The sequence below is a fragment of the Ostrea edulis genome, chromosome 2 (genome assembly GCF_947568905.1).
Source record: "Ostrea edulis chromosome 2, xbOstEdul1.1, whole genome shotgun sequence".
NCBI classification, from domain to species: domain Eukaryota; kingdom Metazoa; phylum Mollusca; class Bivalvia; order Ostreida; family Ostreidae; genus Ostrea; species Ostrea edulis.
The window spans coordinates 15,459,807-15,475,314 of record NC_079165.1 but is presented as its reverse complement, the minus strand read 5'-3'; positions in this window follow the sequence as shown (position 1 = coordinate 15,475,314).

Here is a 15,508-nt window from a genome sequence, read left to right as displayed (position 1 = left end):
TCATGATTGTGACGTCAGAACATTATACAATGTTAATGTTAGGCACATTTAAAAATACAGAAATATTTCAAACTGTTCAGTGTTTAAGTTTTAAGCGCCTCTAAATTCCTGTACATTAAAGGAGACTTTCTATATAAAATGTACATGTTGAATAACATGAAGTAAAAACATTAACAATTTAGTTTCGGATTAAACAGTTTTACAAAATAGTTTTCCTTGGCTTTGCATAATTGTTCATTTTCCTCTTTTACTCTTGGGAAAATATAAAACTGCCTTCCCCGCACGAATCAAAATGTCCGCTACTACACGGTGTTTCTTATTGTAGGATATATGATCTGTTGTTTATGTACACGGACACGGTCAGCCAATTTAGTTCCTGTTTGTCCTATATTATAGTTTTCTCCACATGTAATGCACGCCACACAATGAAGTAGATTTTTAAATTTACACGTCATAGTTGAATTTACATTGAAGTTCATTCCGTTTTTGAAACTAATGGAGTGGCCGGTTTGTATACATAGGCAAGGACCGCGTCGTGGATCCTCGGTTTTTCGGGGTTTTATGTAAATTTGGCTTTAGTGAATTTGGTGGTTGATGTCGGCTGTGGAGTACACTTGTATATCTGTGAGCTGATTGAGGTCATTTAATGTTTCTGATTGTTGAAGAATTTGGAATAATTGCTTAGCTGTTTTGAACATGTTGTGATTTCTCGGGTTGTGTATTACTTATTTACTTAGTCCTCTTCGTGCTGGTCAGCACATAAGGCCGTCACCAGAGACTTCCATGTTGGTTTGCCTTTTGTCCATTTCTGGACCTGTCCCCAACTACAGTTGTTATCTTTCATTTCTTTCTCCACCGATCTTCTCCAGGTCTCTCTTGGTCTTCCTCTCTTTCTCTTGCCAGTTGGTGACCATTTGAAAGCAACCCTTGGGATGGAATTTGGGTACATTCTGCATACATGTCCTATCCACAGCCATTTTTTCTTTCTGATCGTCTGGGATAGAGGAGTGGTGCTTTTCCTTTTGTACAGTTCGTCATTTGAGATGGTGCTAGGCCAGAAGATGCGCAATATTCTGCGGAGACATCGGGTCTGAAATACATCCAGCTTGTTGGAAATAGACTTGGTTACTTTCCAAGATTCAGCACCATATAGTAGGACCCCAAGCAGGTTGCTCTTGAAGATTTTAATTTTGGTGTTGGTGCTAAACTTTGTTGACCTCCAGATGTTCCGCAGAGCAGCATACGCTCCTGTGGCTTTAGAAATGCGAGCTTGTACACCCATCAGTGGTGACCTTACTTCCTAGGTATGGGAAGTTGGTGACATCTTCTATGTTTGTGCCATTTAAAGAAATAGGTTCCTCTGATATGGTATTGACCTTCATGATCTTAGTTTTGGAGGTATTTCTATGAAGGCCAATTGTTTCAGCTGTTTTTGCGAGCTGGGTGTTTTTTTTTCCCTTGCATGTCTCGATGACGGTGAGATAACAGTGCAATATCGTCTGCAAAATCAAGGTCTTCAAGTACTCCTGTCATACCCCAAGTAATCCCTGTTCGTTTGCTTCTAGTTGTTTTTCGCATAATCCAGTCGATGCAGAAGGTAAAGAGAAGAGGAGAGAGCATACATCCCTGTTTCACTCCTGTCGTCAATTTAAACTCCTCTGATAGGTTTGATCCACAGATAACTCTGGTATTAAGTTCAATGTATTGCATTTTGATGATGGAGATGATTGTATCTGGAATTCCATAATGACGAAGGGTTTTTTCTAGGGCTAGGCGATTAACACTATCAAAAGCTTTGGTGAAGTTGATGAAATTGATGTATAATGGGGGGATTCCATTCATTGCTTTGTAGGGTTGTGTATACATGTATATTATAATCATGGATGTTTATTGCAAAAATTTATATCAATATTTGGATTTCCGTTTATTTCACGCTTCCATACTAAACGTAACATTCCTGAAGGAATTGAAAGTATACCTTCGGCGACAACATTATCCGGAAAAAAACTCATTAATGACGGAATTAGCAAAACACGGAACACACCAATATGCAAGGTGAAGATAACGAACAGTGATCAATCTCATAACTCCTACAAGCAATACAAAATAGATAGTTGGGCAAACACGGACCCCTGGACACACCAGAGGTGGGATCAGGTGCCTAGGAGGAGTAAGCATCCCCTGTTGACCGGTCACACCCGCCGTGAACCCCATATCCTGATCAGGTAAACGGAGTTATCCGCAGTCAAAATCAGTGTGCCAAGAACGGCTTAACAATCGGTATGAAACACGTCAGACAGCATTTGACCCAATGCGAGGTTGTATTGACGAACTAGATCGTTATAACGACCATAGAATTTGCAAAATGCTGACTTCAGTCTATCTAAAGAAACTCCTGACACAAAGAAAACGATGTAAACAACGATATTCATTTTGTAATTACGCAAAACCCACGCAACCACAATGTTTTTGGAACAGCTAGAAGATTTTTTCCTATAGAAGAAGAATCCCAAGATCTCAAAAACCTGATAAAAGAATCTCAAATAAAAACAGCAGAAGACAGGCTCCTAATCTGAAGGGAATTTTTAAACGCCCGATTTACTACGGAAAATTCCAAATCTGTGCAAAAATGTCGAAATTCACGTTACGGTACATGTAATCATTTAGAGGAAGGCAGAGAGAAAAATTCTAAGATGCGGTAAAAAAAGATTAAGACCAAATGCTAACATGATATGCAAATCTGAAATTGATTATATTGCATGACTTGACCTACCTGTAATGAAAATTACATCGGACAAACCAGCAAACCGAACGCTCGTGTGCGCGTCCACAAGCAGTAAATATAAGAAATTCACCATGTTGCGAACATTTTGCCAATTGTGGTCATGAAAATTTCAACATATTTCCAATTTAGAAAATGTATAATGACTGCGAAATAGTTTCCGCCGCCAGAATCGTTGTCGCCAGGTGGCACGCGTGTAGTAGCGGGTATCAACAATGTCGAGTAGAAGTTAGCTCAGTGTTATTATAGTATCGTTCAGTTACGAGTTTACAATGCCACAATATTGTTGTGTGCCAGGATGCACGGGATTTGGAGGACACATATTCCCCAGGCATCAATACGCTGAAAAAAAGTGGAGGATCGCCATCAAACGAATTGATCCCAAAACAAAACAACTATGGAAATTTGGACCTATTGATGTTGTATGCAAAGCACACTTTCTTTCGTCCGACTATAAAAGCACATTATTAGGTTAGTATCAAGCATGGTAGTTTTTCGTAAAAGCAGTGATTTTGTCACATCCATATGTATGATATTTCAATGAATTATTCGTCTTTCCACAGTTCAATGCATATACATATTTAATCCGAAATTACTCAGAGAAATAATTCAGTGGGTTTTAAACAAATTTAAATAGATAATGAAACTATAAGCATTGATATATAGGCCCCTAGGCCTCTTATTTTTATATTGAGGAATATTGGATTTTTTATTTAAGTTTATCAATTTACTAAGTACATGTACATTATAGAAATACTTTCAAGTTAGGCTCACATATAAAGAGTGCGTTTGTCCCGCCTTCTCCCAATTCAAAACCTTCTATGATTTCCTAGCTTTAATTGAATTAAATTGATTGTGCATGTACTTATATTTTATTATTATCATGTATGTTTTTATTCAGCTTTTTATTAGTATTAAGTCATTTACTATATTATGTTTAAGAAGATGATGCTTTGTGGTTGCATGTTATTTTTTCAGGTGTGCTAAAGACACGTCACTTGGAGGAATCCTGTAATGACAAGTCCATGTCTAAACATTATCTTAATTTTATTGATTTATTAGAAAAGTTTATATCTTTATTTAAGTACACATAAATCACATCTGGCATGGAAGTTGACCTAATTATTATTTTCTTCTAATAATGTGTTTCCTGACATTAAATCCAATATACTTTCAACACTGGTATACTGTAGAAACAGAATAAATACACTGATTATCTATTGCATTTGAAAACATTGATGTGACGTCATACCTATATTTTTGTCTCTCTGAAAGTATACCGGTAGCAGTCCGATAATAATAATTACCAGTTCATTAGGCTACAGTTCCATAAACTTTTTTAGGGGAACAGGCAATCCTTAAAGAGGATGCTGTCCCATCTGTTTTTCCTTTACTTCTACATCTTCAACTTTGAATGGGCGACAATCTTTTCCAAGGACCATGACTCAACCAAGCATTTGTGATCATCAGAATGTTCAAAATGAAGTCACAGTTGAATCTTCAAATAATGAAATAGATAATGTAGAAACTGACTTAACCCGCGATAAGAATGTAACTCATGAAAGTGTTCCGTGTACTCTTGGCCGTTTTTCTATTGAAAACTTTAGAACAAATCCGAAACCATCAATTACTACACAGGGTTTTCAGACTTTGAACATTTCCAATTATTTTTCCACTGTCTTGGCCCAGCATCATTAGATCCCAAAAATCAGTCAACCATTATTTCTCCCATGGATCAGCTGTTCTTGACCTTGATTAAACTGTATCAAACCAAGGGAGATTATGAACTTAGTCTCATGTATGAAATTAGTGAAACAACAGTTTCAACAATCATTATCATGTGGATACTTTATTTTGTACTTCCAACTTAAAGATCTTGATATTTGGCCATCCCGAGACATTATTGACAAGAACATGCCTGACGACTTTTTAAAGAAACGTCCAACTACAAGAGTAATTCTTGATGCGATCGAAATTCCAATTAAAAAACCATCAATTGTTAATGCCCAATCAATCACCTGGTTTGGTTATAAACACCGTAACACTTTGAAAACAATGATTGGCTGTACCCCTAGAGGGGTTGTTTCCTTTATCAGTGATTCTTTTGGTGGGTCAGCATCAGATCGATAGATCATTGAGTCATCTGATATCATTAAACAAGAGTCAATATGTTTTGCCAAAACATAGCATAATGGCACACCGGGACATTATGGTGCAAGACTTTTTTTGCACCCAGGGATGTATTCGTAAATAATCCTACCATGCTCAAAGGTAAGTCGCAACTTGAGCGAAAAGATGTTGTTAGAGACCGGAGAATTGCTTCCAAAATAATACATGTAGAGAGAATAATTGGACTTTCCAAGACATACAAAATACTCAGTTACCCACTACCATCCAGCAAATGTGTTATTGGATCAAGAATTGTATTTGTGTGCTTTTCTTTGTCAAACTTTAGAAAACCCATAGTAGATGGTTATGCTTAAGTTGCCTAATCCTCAGCTATTTTGTATCACAGTATGCACTTATTCCTCTTAAAGATTTACAAATTCGTTTTAAGAAGCACATTTCTATCATGTAAATACTATTAAATTCAATGCTAGCAGGATAACTTTACAAATAAATATTGCAAGTGTTGACTTACTATACCTTGAGTATTAGAACTAAAATGTTGTTAATCAAATAATTTTATAACTCTTACAGACAATATACATGTATGAAGTTGATCTTTTTGTTCATAAGGTCTAAAAGTCAATCACTAATACAATGAAAGAAGGTCGAAACAAAATTTATGTTGGGTTCCACTTTCTAGACCGAGCATAAAACTTTCTGCCGACCATAACACGTTTTTTTCATTCTCACAGCTTTTGCAAATGTCATCATTTATTGACTTATTAAGTTATTTATTATGCACTAATACTAGACAGATTCCAAAACACAGAAACGTTTGTTTACTATACAGTTGAAGAAATGTTTTGATTCATCACATAAGTTGTATTTGCTTACTAGATATTCACTTTATTTTATGCATAGTAGAATACGAAATCATTCAAAAATAATCCAACCTATAGAATAACAAAAAACTCACTACCTATCTTCCTTAAAAATTTGGAAGTGAAAGTGGAAACCAACATTTTTGTTTGTCCTAATCTAACCCTCCGAAATATCAAATATTTGAAGAAATGCAAATGTTATGTGCATTACAATATATTTGCCACAAGTAATGCATTACATTACCATTACTTGTAATGCAAAACTGGCCCATCGCACTGAAATTGGCTGCCATTACATTACCATTACTCCACGTCTGATATTAATACATTTGATTTTTGTTACATGTAGATAGTGCCTTTGAGATTACCTGAAGACTAGTGAAAGGAGCTGAGTATCTCATTGTAATATCCATAGAAGACCTGGAACAGTAGTTCACCATACAGTTGTACACATACCTGGAATATCCTGAAGAATATTTCAAATATTTTTCCTTTCTAGGATCCTCTAGCATTTCATCAGTGTTCTTTCTCTTCCATGGGATTTTCTCAGCAGCTAATGATTTACCTAAATAATATTTTTTATCTTGAAAAATGGAACAATTAATTCATTGAATATTGTTTCAATGGTGATTAGTCACCCTCCCCGAAATTGAAAATTGCTGGGTGAGTGAAGGAGAGTTAACTTGAAATATGTCAATAGGACATGAATGCCATACCCAATGTGATATTCGTAATGCAATATAAAAAACAACAACCAGGGATTTATTGGTACCTTCTCATGGCCCGATATATTCTGTCTTAGAATTTAATGTTTTTGCATTTCTTGAAAAATTGAAATACTGCACTTATATTCATAGCAGAGCTTATATATAATATACATGGTAGTGCGGCACTTCTATTGACTGTACATATAATACACACCTTCATACATTTTCTTTGGTACATGGAAACTCTGAAGGTTGTCTGTACACCCTTTTCTGATGGCTAGCATGCCCTTTTCAGTAAACTCCTCAACCATCAGTAAAACCGCAGCAAAATGCTTATATGTGTCATGAGGTCACTTGCCTGATGGGAAGTCAGAGGATCTCCATTAGATTTATCCAGTCCCAATTTCAAAATTGTAGGATGCCTGATAAAGGTTAAATTACATGGATATGTATTGCTGGACTGCAAATTAAGATTATGGTGAACAGTCAACTATGATAATAATAAAATTTATATTGCGCCTTAAATAAAATTTGTTCTAAGGCGCTTTACAAGGTCAAGAGAGGGGATAAAACAAAACACAATTAAATGAAATTAAACGGCATAAGATCTTATAACTGTAAAATTACCAAAATAAAACACTATGATTGATATCAATACTAAAGTTTTTCTTTCGGGGGTTGGGGTGGTGGTGGTGGTCATTGTAGCATGACTATTAGCATATAGCATAAAATATTATGTAACATATCAAAACATTTTGTTTCATTACTGCACCAACTATTCCAGATAAATAAATACGTGTATCTTCTGACAGTATGCTACAAGCAAATATTCTTCCTCCTGACAGAAGGTATTTGCCCATTCCATTGCTTTAATGTCTGATGACATCTATTTGTCTTCTGCAAAATTAAAATCAATTGGTACTGGTAAACCTAAACTAAGTATGTATCACAGTCACCTTAATGCCCATATTAATGTTAAACTTCTAAGTTCACAATGTGATAAAATCTGTAAAGTTACACCCAAGTAATTGCATGGAGTGTCAGTGGTGGATTGGGGGGTGCTATTTTTTGGGGTTGCAAACTTCACCCTACCATCTAGTTAAATATTGATAACAACATGATTTCATTAGACATTTTGGACTCTCCAAAAGTCTGAGCAGAAAGGGAAACTTAGATTGCACCTCCCACCTTATTAAAAATTATATGGACCCCCCATCTCCTAGGATTTGATACGGATGTATATTTAATTGCAGATTAAGGATTATCTCCCTCATGCATAGCTCTTATTCTTAGACGAATTTGACACCATTGTTTTGGCACACTATTTTTCCCTATAATAGTTCTAGCAAGTTTATTGTTATTTCGGATTTTAAACATTTCGGTTGAGCATCACTGAAGCTATATTTGTCGAAATGCGCATCTGTTGCATCAAAATTGGTACCGTATGAGTTTTACATAACGACCCCTGGGTCGAGGGCTCTGTTGGTTGACTGTTAGTCCCCGAGTGTCTCTACTGCCCAGTAGCTAAGTATGTTGCTGTTAGCTTGAAAATACGGATGTATATTTAATTGCAGTGATAAAATTTAGAAATTTATTTTAAAATTTAGGAGTATCCCACCATGCATAGCTCTTATCCTTAGACGAATTTGATTCCATTTTCTGGCACGCTGTTTTCCCCTATAATAGCTCTAGCAAGTTTATTGTTATTTCGGATTTCAAACATTTCGGTTGAGCATCATTGAAGAAACATTATTTGTCGAAATGCGCATCTGGTGCATCAAAATTGGTACCGTATGAGTTTTACATAATGACCCCTGGGTCGAGGCCTCTGCTGGTGGACTGTTAGTCCCCGAGGTTTTCTACAGCCCAGTAGCTAAGTACTTCGTTACTAGCTTGAAAATACAGATGCATATTTAATTGGAGTGATAAAATTCAGAAATTAATTTCAAAATTAAGGATTATCTCCCTCATGCATAGCTCTTATCCTTAGAGGAAGTTGACACCAGTCTTTTGGCACTCTGTTTTCCCCTATAATAGTTCTAGCAAGTTTATTGCTATATCAGATTTCAAACAGTTCGATTGAGCATCACTGAAGAGACATTATTTGTCGAAATGCGCATCTGGTGCATCAAAATTGTTACCGTATGAGTTTTACATGCAAGGTGAAGATAACGAACAGTGATCAATCTCATAACTCCTACAAGCAATACAAAATAGATAGTTGGGCAAATACGGACCCCTGAACACACCAGAGGTGGGATCAGGTGCTTAGGAGGAGTAAGCATCCCCTGTTGACCGGTCACACCCGCCGTGAGCCCCATATCCTGATCAGGTAAACGGAGTTATCCGCAGTCAAATCAGTGTGCCAAGAACGGCTTAACAATCGGTATAAAACACGTCAGACAGCATTTGACCCAATGCGAGGTTGTATTGACGAACTAGATCGTTATAACGACCATAGAATTTGCGAAATGCTGACTTCAATCGAGACTGTTGAAATCCCTGTACCATCAACTTGTTTTTCAGTAGCTTACCTCGATTTAAAAACTGACTATACCCAGAACAAGCTCTTGGATATCGAATCAGTTGAGATATATAAACACCATATGCAGGTGATAATGGAATATTGCTACATAAATGTGGGAAGTTGACGATGGAGAAGCTGAAATCATCCCGTTTGTCATACAGTTGAGTTGTCAGTTTGCCGTTAATGTCTACTTTCAATAAAATATCGAAGTATGAAGCAGAAGTGGAGGACTCTGTGGTGTCCTTTATTTCGAGCTCACAGGGATATATCAAATCGACATATGAATGAAAGCTATATATGGAGAAAATTCACTTTTAAATTTCAAATTATCTTTGAAAAATTGAACTAGTTTCCCAACCAGCTGTCAATGTATTATATTCGTCTTGATTAGTTTAAATCTCATCTAAGGCTTATATTGCAACTATATATATATAAATTAATCCGTAACAAAAGATATTTTGCGAGACACTAGATTTAGCAGTACTTGTGCTGAATATATGAATAATTCGCAGTTATATACAAGAAGAAGATCGATTTTAACGTTTCAGTATGCAATCAATTTTCAATTCTTTACGACTATGAAAACTTTAAGTCAATGGTAATTGCCTTTAGAATACAAAAGTATCTGATTTCCTTAAGTGCGATATCTGGAACTTGATGGCAAATTGAGATAATAATCCTCATCTATCTCTAATTCAAAACATTGCAAACATACATGTACAACTACTTCAGATTTCAAATAACTACTGTGAAAAAGAAATACTTTCTATCACACAAGTTGCTGCTTTCCATAGGTAAAGTATGATATTTGAAAAGATAGATTATATCAAGATGTATAAAGGTATGGATTACATGTATGTTACAATTACTGCCCTGCTATTTAAGGTACACTTTTAATCATTTCATAGGAAATTGTTTAGTGTTCTTGTGATGCCAATGTCATTGTTTAATGTAACATTGTGATGCCAATGTTATTGTTTAGTGTGACATTGTGTTACTAACATTATTATGAGATTGATCACTGTTCGTTATCTTCACCTCTCATTATTGTTTCGTGTGAAATTGTAACGTAAATGTGAATGATTAGTGGGATATTGTGATGTAAATGTTATTATTTATTGTAACATTGCAATGTCAATTGTATCATTTAGATTGGCATTATGATATCAAAGTTATAGTTTAACGTGATATTGTGATATCAATGTTATAGTGTAGTGTGACATTGTGATATCAGTGTTATAGTTTAGTGTGATATTGTGATATCAATGTTATAGTTTAGTGTCATATTGTGATGTCAATGTTATAGTTTAATGTGATATTGTGATATCAATGTTATAATTTAGTGTGATATTATGATTTCAATGTTATAGTTTAGTGTGATATTGTGATATCAATGTTATAGTGTAGAGTGATATTGTGATATCAATGTTATAGTCTAGTGTGATATTGTGATCTTAATGTTATAGTTTAGTGTGATATTGTGATATCAATGTGATTGTTTTGTGTGATATTGTGATATCAATGTTATAGTGTAGAGTGATATTGTGATATCCATGTTATAGAGTAGTGTGACATTGTGATATCAATGTTATAGTTTAGTGTCATATTGTGATATCAATGTTATAGTTTAGTGTGACATTGTGATATCAATGTTATAGTTTAATGTGATATTGTGATATCAATGTTATAATTTAGTGTGATATTGTGATTTCAATGTTATAGTTTAGTGTGATATTGTGATGTCAATGTTATAGTTTAGTGTGATATTGTGATATCAATGTTATAGTTTAGTGTGATATTGTGATATCAATGTTATAGTTTAGTGTGACATTGTGATATCAATGTTATAGTTTAGTGTGATATTGTGATATCAATGTTATAGTTTAGTGTGATATTGTGATATCAATGTTATAGTTTAGTGTGACATTGTGATATCAATGTTATAGTTTACTGTGATATTGTGATATCAATGTTATAGTTTAGTGTGATATTGTGATATCAATGTTATAATTTAGTGTGATATTGTGATATCAATGTTATAGTTTAGTGTGACATTGTGATATCAATGTTATAGTTTAATATGATATTGTGATACCAATGTTATAGTTTAGTGAGATATTGTGATATCAATGTTATAGTTTAGTGTGATATTGTGATATCAATGTTATAGTTTAGTGTGACATTGTGATATCAATGTTATAGTTTAGTGTGATATTGTGATATCAATGTTATAGTTAAGTGTGATATTGTGATATCTATGTAATAGTTTAGTGAGATATTGTGATAACAATGTTATAATTTAGTTTGATATTGTGATATCGATGTTATAGGTTAGTGTGATATTGTGATATCAATGTTATAGTTTAGTGTGATATTGTGATATCAATGTTATAGTTTAGTGTGACATTGTGATATTAATGTTATAGTTTAATGTGATATTGTGATGTTAATGTTATAGCTTAGTGTGACATTGTGATATCAATGTTATAGTTTAGTGTGACATTGTGATGTTAATGTTATAGTTTAGTGTCATATTGTTATATCAATGTGATATTTTAGTGAGATATTGTGATATTAATGTAATACTTTGGTGTGACATTGTGATCTTAATGTTATAGTTTAGTGTGATATTGTAATATCAATGTTATATTTTAATCTGATATTGTTATATCAATGTTATATTTTAGTGAGATATTGTAATGTCAATGTTAAAGTTTAGTGTGATATTGTGATATCAATGTTATAATTTAGTGTGACATTTTGATGTCAATGTTATAGTTTAGTGTGATGTTGTTATATCAATGTTATAATTTAGTGTGACATTGTGATGTTAATGTTATAGTTTAGTGTAATATTGTTATATCAATGTTATAGTTTAGTGTGACATTGTGATATCAATGTTATAGTTTAATATGATACTGTGATCTTAATATTATAGTTTAGCGTGATATTGTAATATCAATGTTATATTTTAATCTGATATTGTTATATCAATGTTATATTTTAGTGAGATATTGTAATGTCAATGTTATAGTTTAGTGTGATATTGTGATATCAATGTTATAATTTAGTGTGATATTGTGATATCAATGTTATAGTTTAGTGTGATATTGTGATGTCAATGTTATAGTTTAGTGTGATATTGTGATGTCAATGTTATAATTTAGTGTGATATTGTGATATCAATGTTATAATTTAGTGTGACATTTTGATATCAATGTTATAGTTTAGTGTGATGTTGTTATATCAATGTTATAGTTTAGTGTGACATTGTGATATCAATGTTATAGTTTGATATGATATTGTGATCTAAATCTTATAGTTTAATGTGATATTGTGATATCAAGGTGATGGTTTAGTGTCATATTGTGATATCAATTTTATAGTTTAGTGTGATATTGTGATATCAATGTTATAGTTTAGTGTGATATTGTGATGTTAATATTATAGTTTAGTGTAATATTGTCATATCAATGTTATAGTTTAGTGTGACATTGTGATATCAATGTTATAGTTTGATATGATATTGTGATCTAAATGTTATAGTTTAGTGTGATATTGTGATATCAATGTGATGGTTTAGTGTCATATTGTGATATCAATTTTATAGGTTAGTGTGATGTTGTGATATCAATGTTATAGTTTAGTGTGATATTGTGATGTTAATATTATAGTTTAGTGTAATATTGTCATATCAATGTTATAGTTTAGTGTGACATTGTGATATCAATGTTATAGTTTGATATGATATTGTGATCTAAATGTTATAGTTTAGTGTGATATTGTGATATCAATGTGATGGTTTAGTGTCATATTGTGATATCAATTTTATAGGTTAGTGTGATGTTGTGATATCAATGTTATAGTTTAGTGTGATATTGTGATGTTAATATTATAGTTTAGTGTAATATTGTCATATCAATGTTATAGTTTAGTGTGACATTGTGATATCAATGTTATAGTTTGATATGATATTGTGATCTAAATGTTATAGTTTAGTGTGGTATTGTGATATCAATGTGATGGTTTAGTGTCATATTGTGATATCAATTTTATAGTTTAGTGTGATATTGTGATATCAATGTTATAGGTTAGTGTGATATTGTAATGTCAATGTTATAGTTTAGTGTGATATTGTGATATCAATGTGATAGTTTAGTGTGACATTTTGAGCTCAATGTTATAGTTTAGTGTGAAATAAATTAGTGTGACATTTTGATCTCAATGTTATAATTTACTGTGACATTTTGATCTCAATGTTATAGTTTAGTGTGATATTGTGATATCAATGTTATAGTTTAGTGTGATATTGTGATATCAATGTTATAGTTTAGTGTGATATTGTGATATCAATGTTATAGTTTAGTGTGATATTGTGATATCAATGTTATAGTTTAGTTTGATATTGTGATATCAATGTTATAGTTTAGTGTGATATTGTGATATCAATGTTACTGTTTAGTGTGATATTGTGATATCAATGTTATAGTTTAGTGTGACATTGTAATGTCAATGTTATCGTTTAATGTGATATTGTGATATCAATGTTATAGGTTATTGTGATATTGTTATATCAATGTTGTATATTAGTGTGATATTGTGATATCAATGTTATAGTGTAGTCTGATATTGTGATATCAATGTTATAGTGTAGTTTGATATTGTGATATCAATGTTATAGTTTAGTGTGACATTGTAATGCCAATGTTATAGTTTAGTGTGATATTGTGATGTTAATGTTATAGTTCATTATGACATTATGATGTCAATGATATAGTTTAGTGTGACATTGTTATATCAATGTTATGTTTTAGTGAGATATTGTGATATCAATGTTATAGTTTAGTTTGACATTGTGATATCAATGTTATAGTTTATTGAGACATTGTGATATCAATGGTATAGTGTAGTGTGAATTTGTGATGTCAATGTTATAGTTTAGTGTGACATTATGATATCAATGGTATAGTTTAATATGATATTGTGATACCAATGTTATAGTTTAGTGTGACATTGTGATATCAATGTTATAGTTTAGTGTAATATTGTGATATCAATGTTATAGTTTAGTGTGATGTTATGATATCAATGTTATAGTTTAGTGAGATATTGTGATATCAATGTTATAGTTTAGTGTGATATTGTGATATCAATGTTATAGTTTAGTGTGATATTGTGATATCAATGTTATAGTTTAGTAAGATATTGTGATATCAATGTTATAGTTTAGTTTGACATTGTGATATCAATGTTATAGTTTAGTGTGACATTGTGATATCAATGTGATATTTTAGTGTGATATTGTGATATCAATGATATAGTTTAGTGTGATATTGTGATGTCAATGTTATAGTTTAATGTGATATTGTGATATCAATGTTATAGTTTAGTGTGATATTGTGATATCAATGTTATAGTTTAGTGTGATATTGTGATGTCAATGTTATAGTTTAATGTGATATTGTGATATCAATGTTATAGTTTAGTGTGATATTGTAATATCAATGTTATAGTTTAATGTCATATTGTTATATCAATGTTATATTTTAGTGAGATATTGTGATATCAATGTAATAGTTTGGTATGACATTGTGATATCAATGTTGTAGTTTAATGTGATATTGTGATATCAATGTTATAGTGTAGTCTGATATTGTGATATCAATGTTATAGTTTATTGTGATATTGTGATGTCAATGTGATAGTTTAGTGTGACATTGTGATATCAATGTTATAGTTTAGTGTGATATTGTGATGTCAATGTTATAGTTTAGTGTGATATTGTGATATCAATGTTATAGTTTAGTGTGATATTGTGATATCAATGTTATAGTTTAGTGTGATATTGTGATATCAATGTTATAGTTTATTGTGACATTGTAATGTCAATGTTATAGTTTAATGTGATATTGTGATATCAATGTTATAATTTAGTGTGACATTTTGATATCAATGTTATAGTTTAGTGTCATATTGTGATATCAATGTTATAGTTTATTTTGATATTGTGAATCCATGTTATAGTTTAATATGATACTGTGATATCAATGTGATATTTTAGTGTGATATTATGATGTCAATGATATAGATTAGTGTGATATTATGATGGCAATGATATAGATTACTGTGAATATGCTATGTTAATAATATTGTTTAAAGTCATGTTGTGATATCAATGTTATTGTTTTGTGTGATATTGTGATGCTAATGTTATTTTCAGTATGACATTTTAGTGTTAGAGTTATTGTTGGTTTGCGATGTCAATATTATTGTTTAGTTTAACGTTATGATGTCAATATCATTTCTTGGTATGTAATTATATAAATATTGCATGTAGTAGAGGGTAACATTATATAAATATTGCATGTAGTTGAGGGTAACATTGAAAATGTTCACCCCGAGAAAACCATTGTCAACCGAGGCGTAGCCGAGGTTGACAATGGTTTCTCGAGGGGTGAAGATTTCAATGTTACCCTCAACTACATGCAATATTTGTTTTATT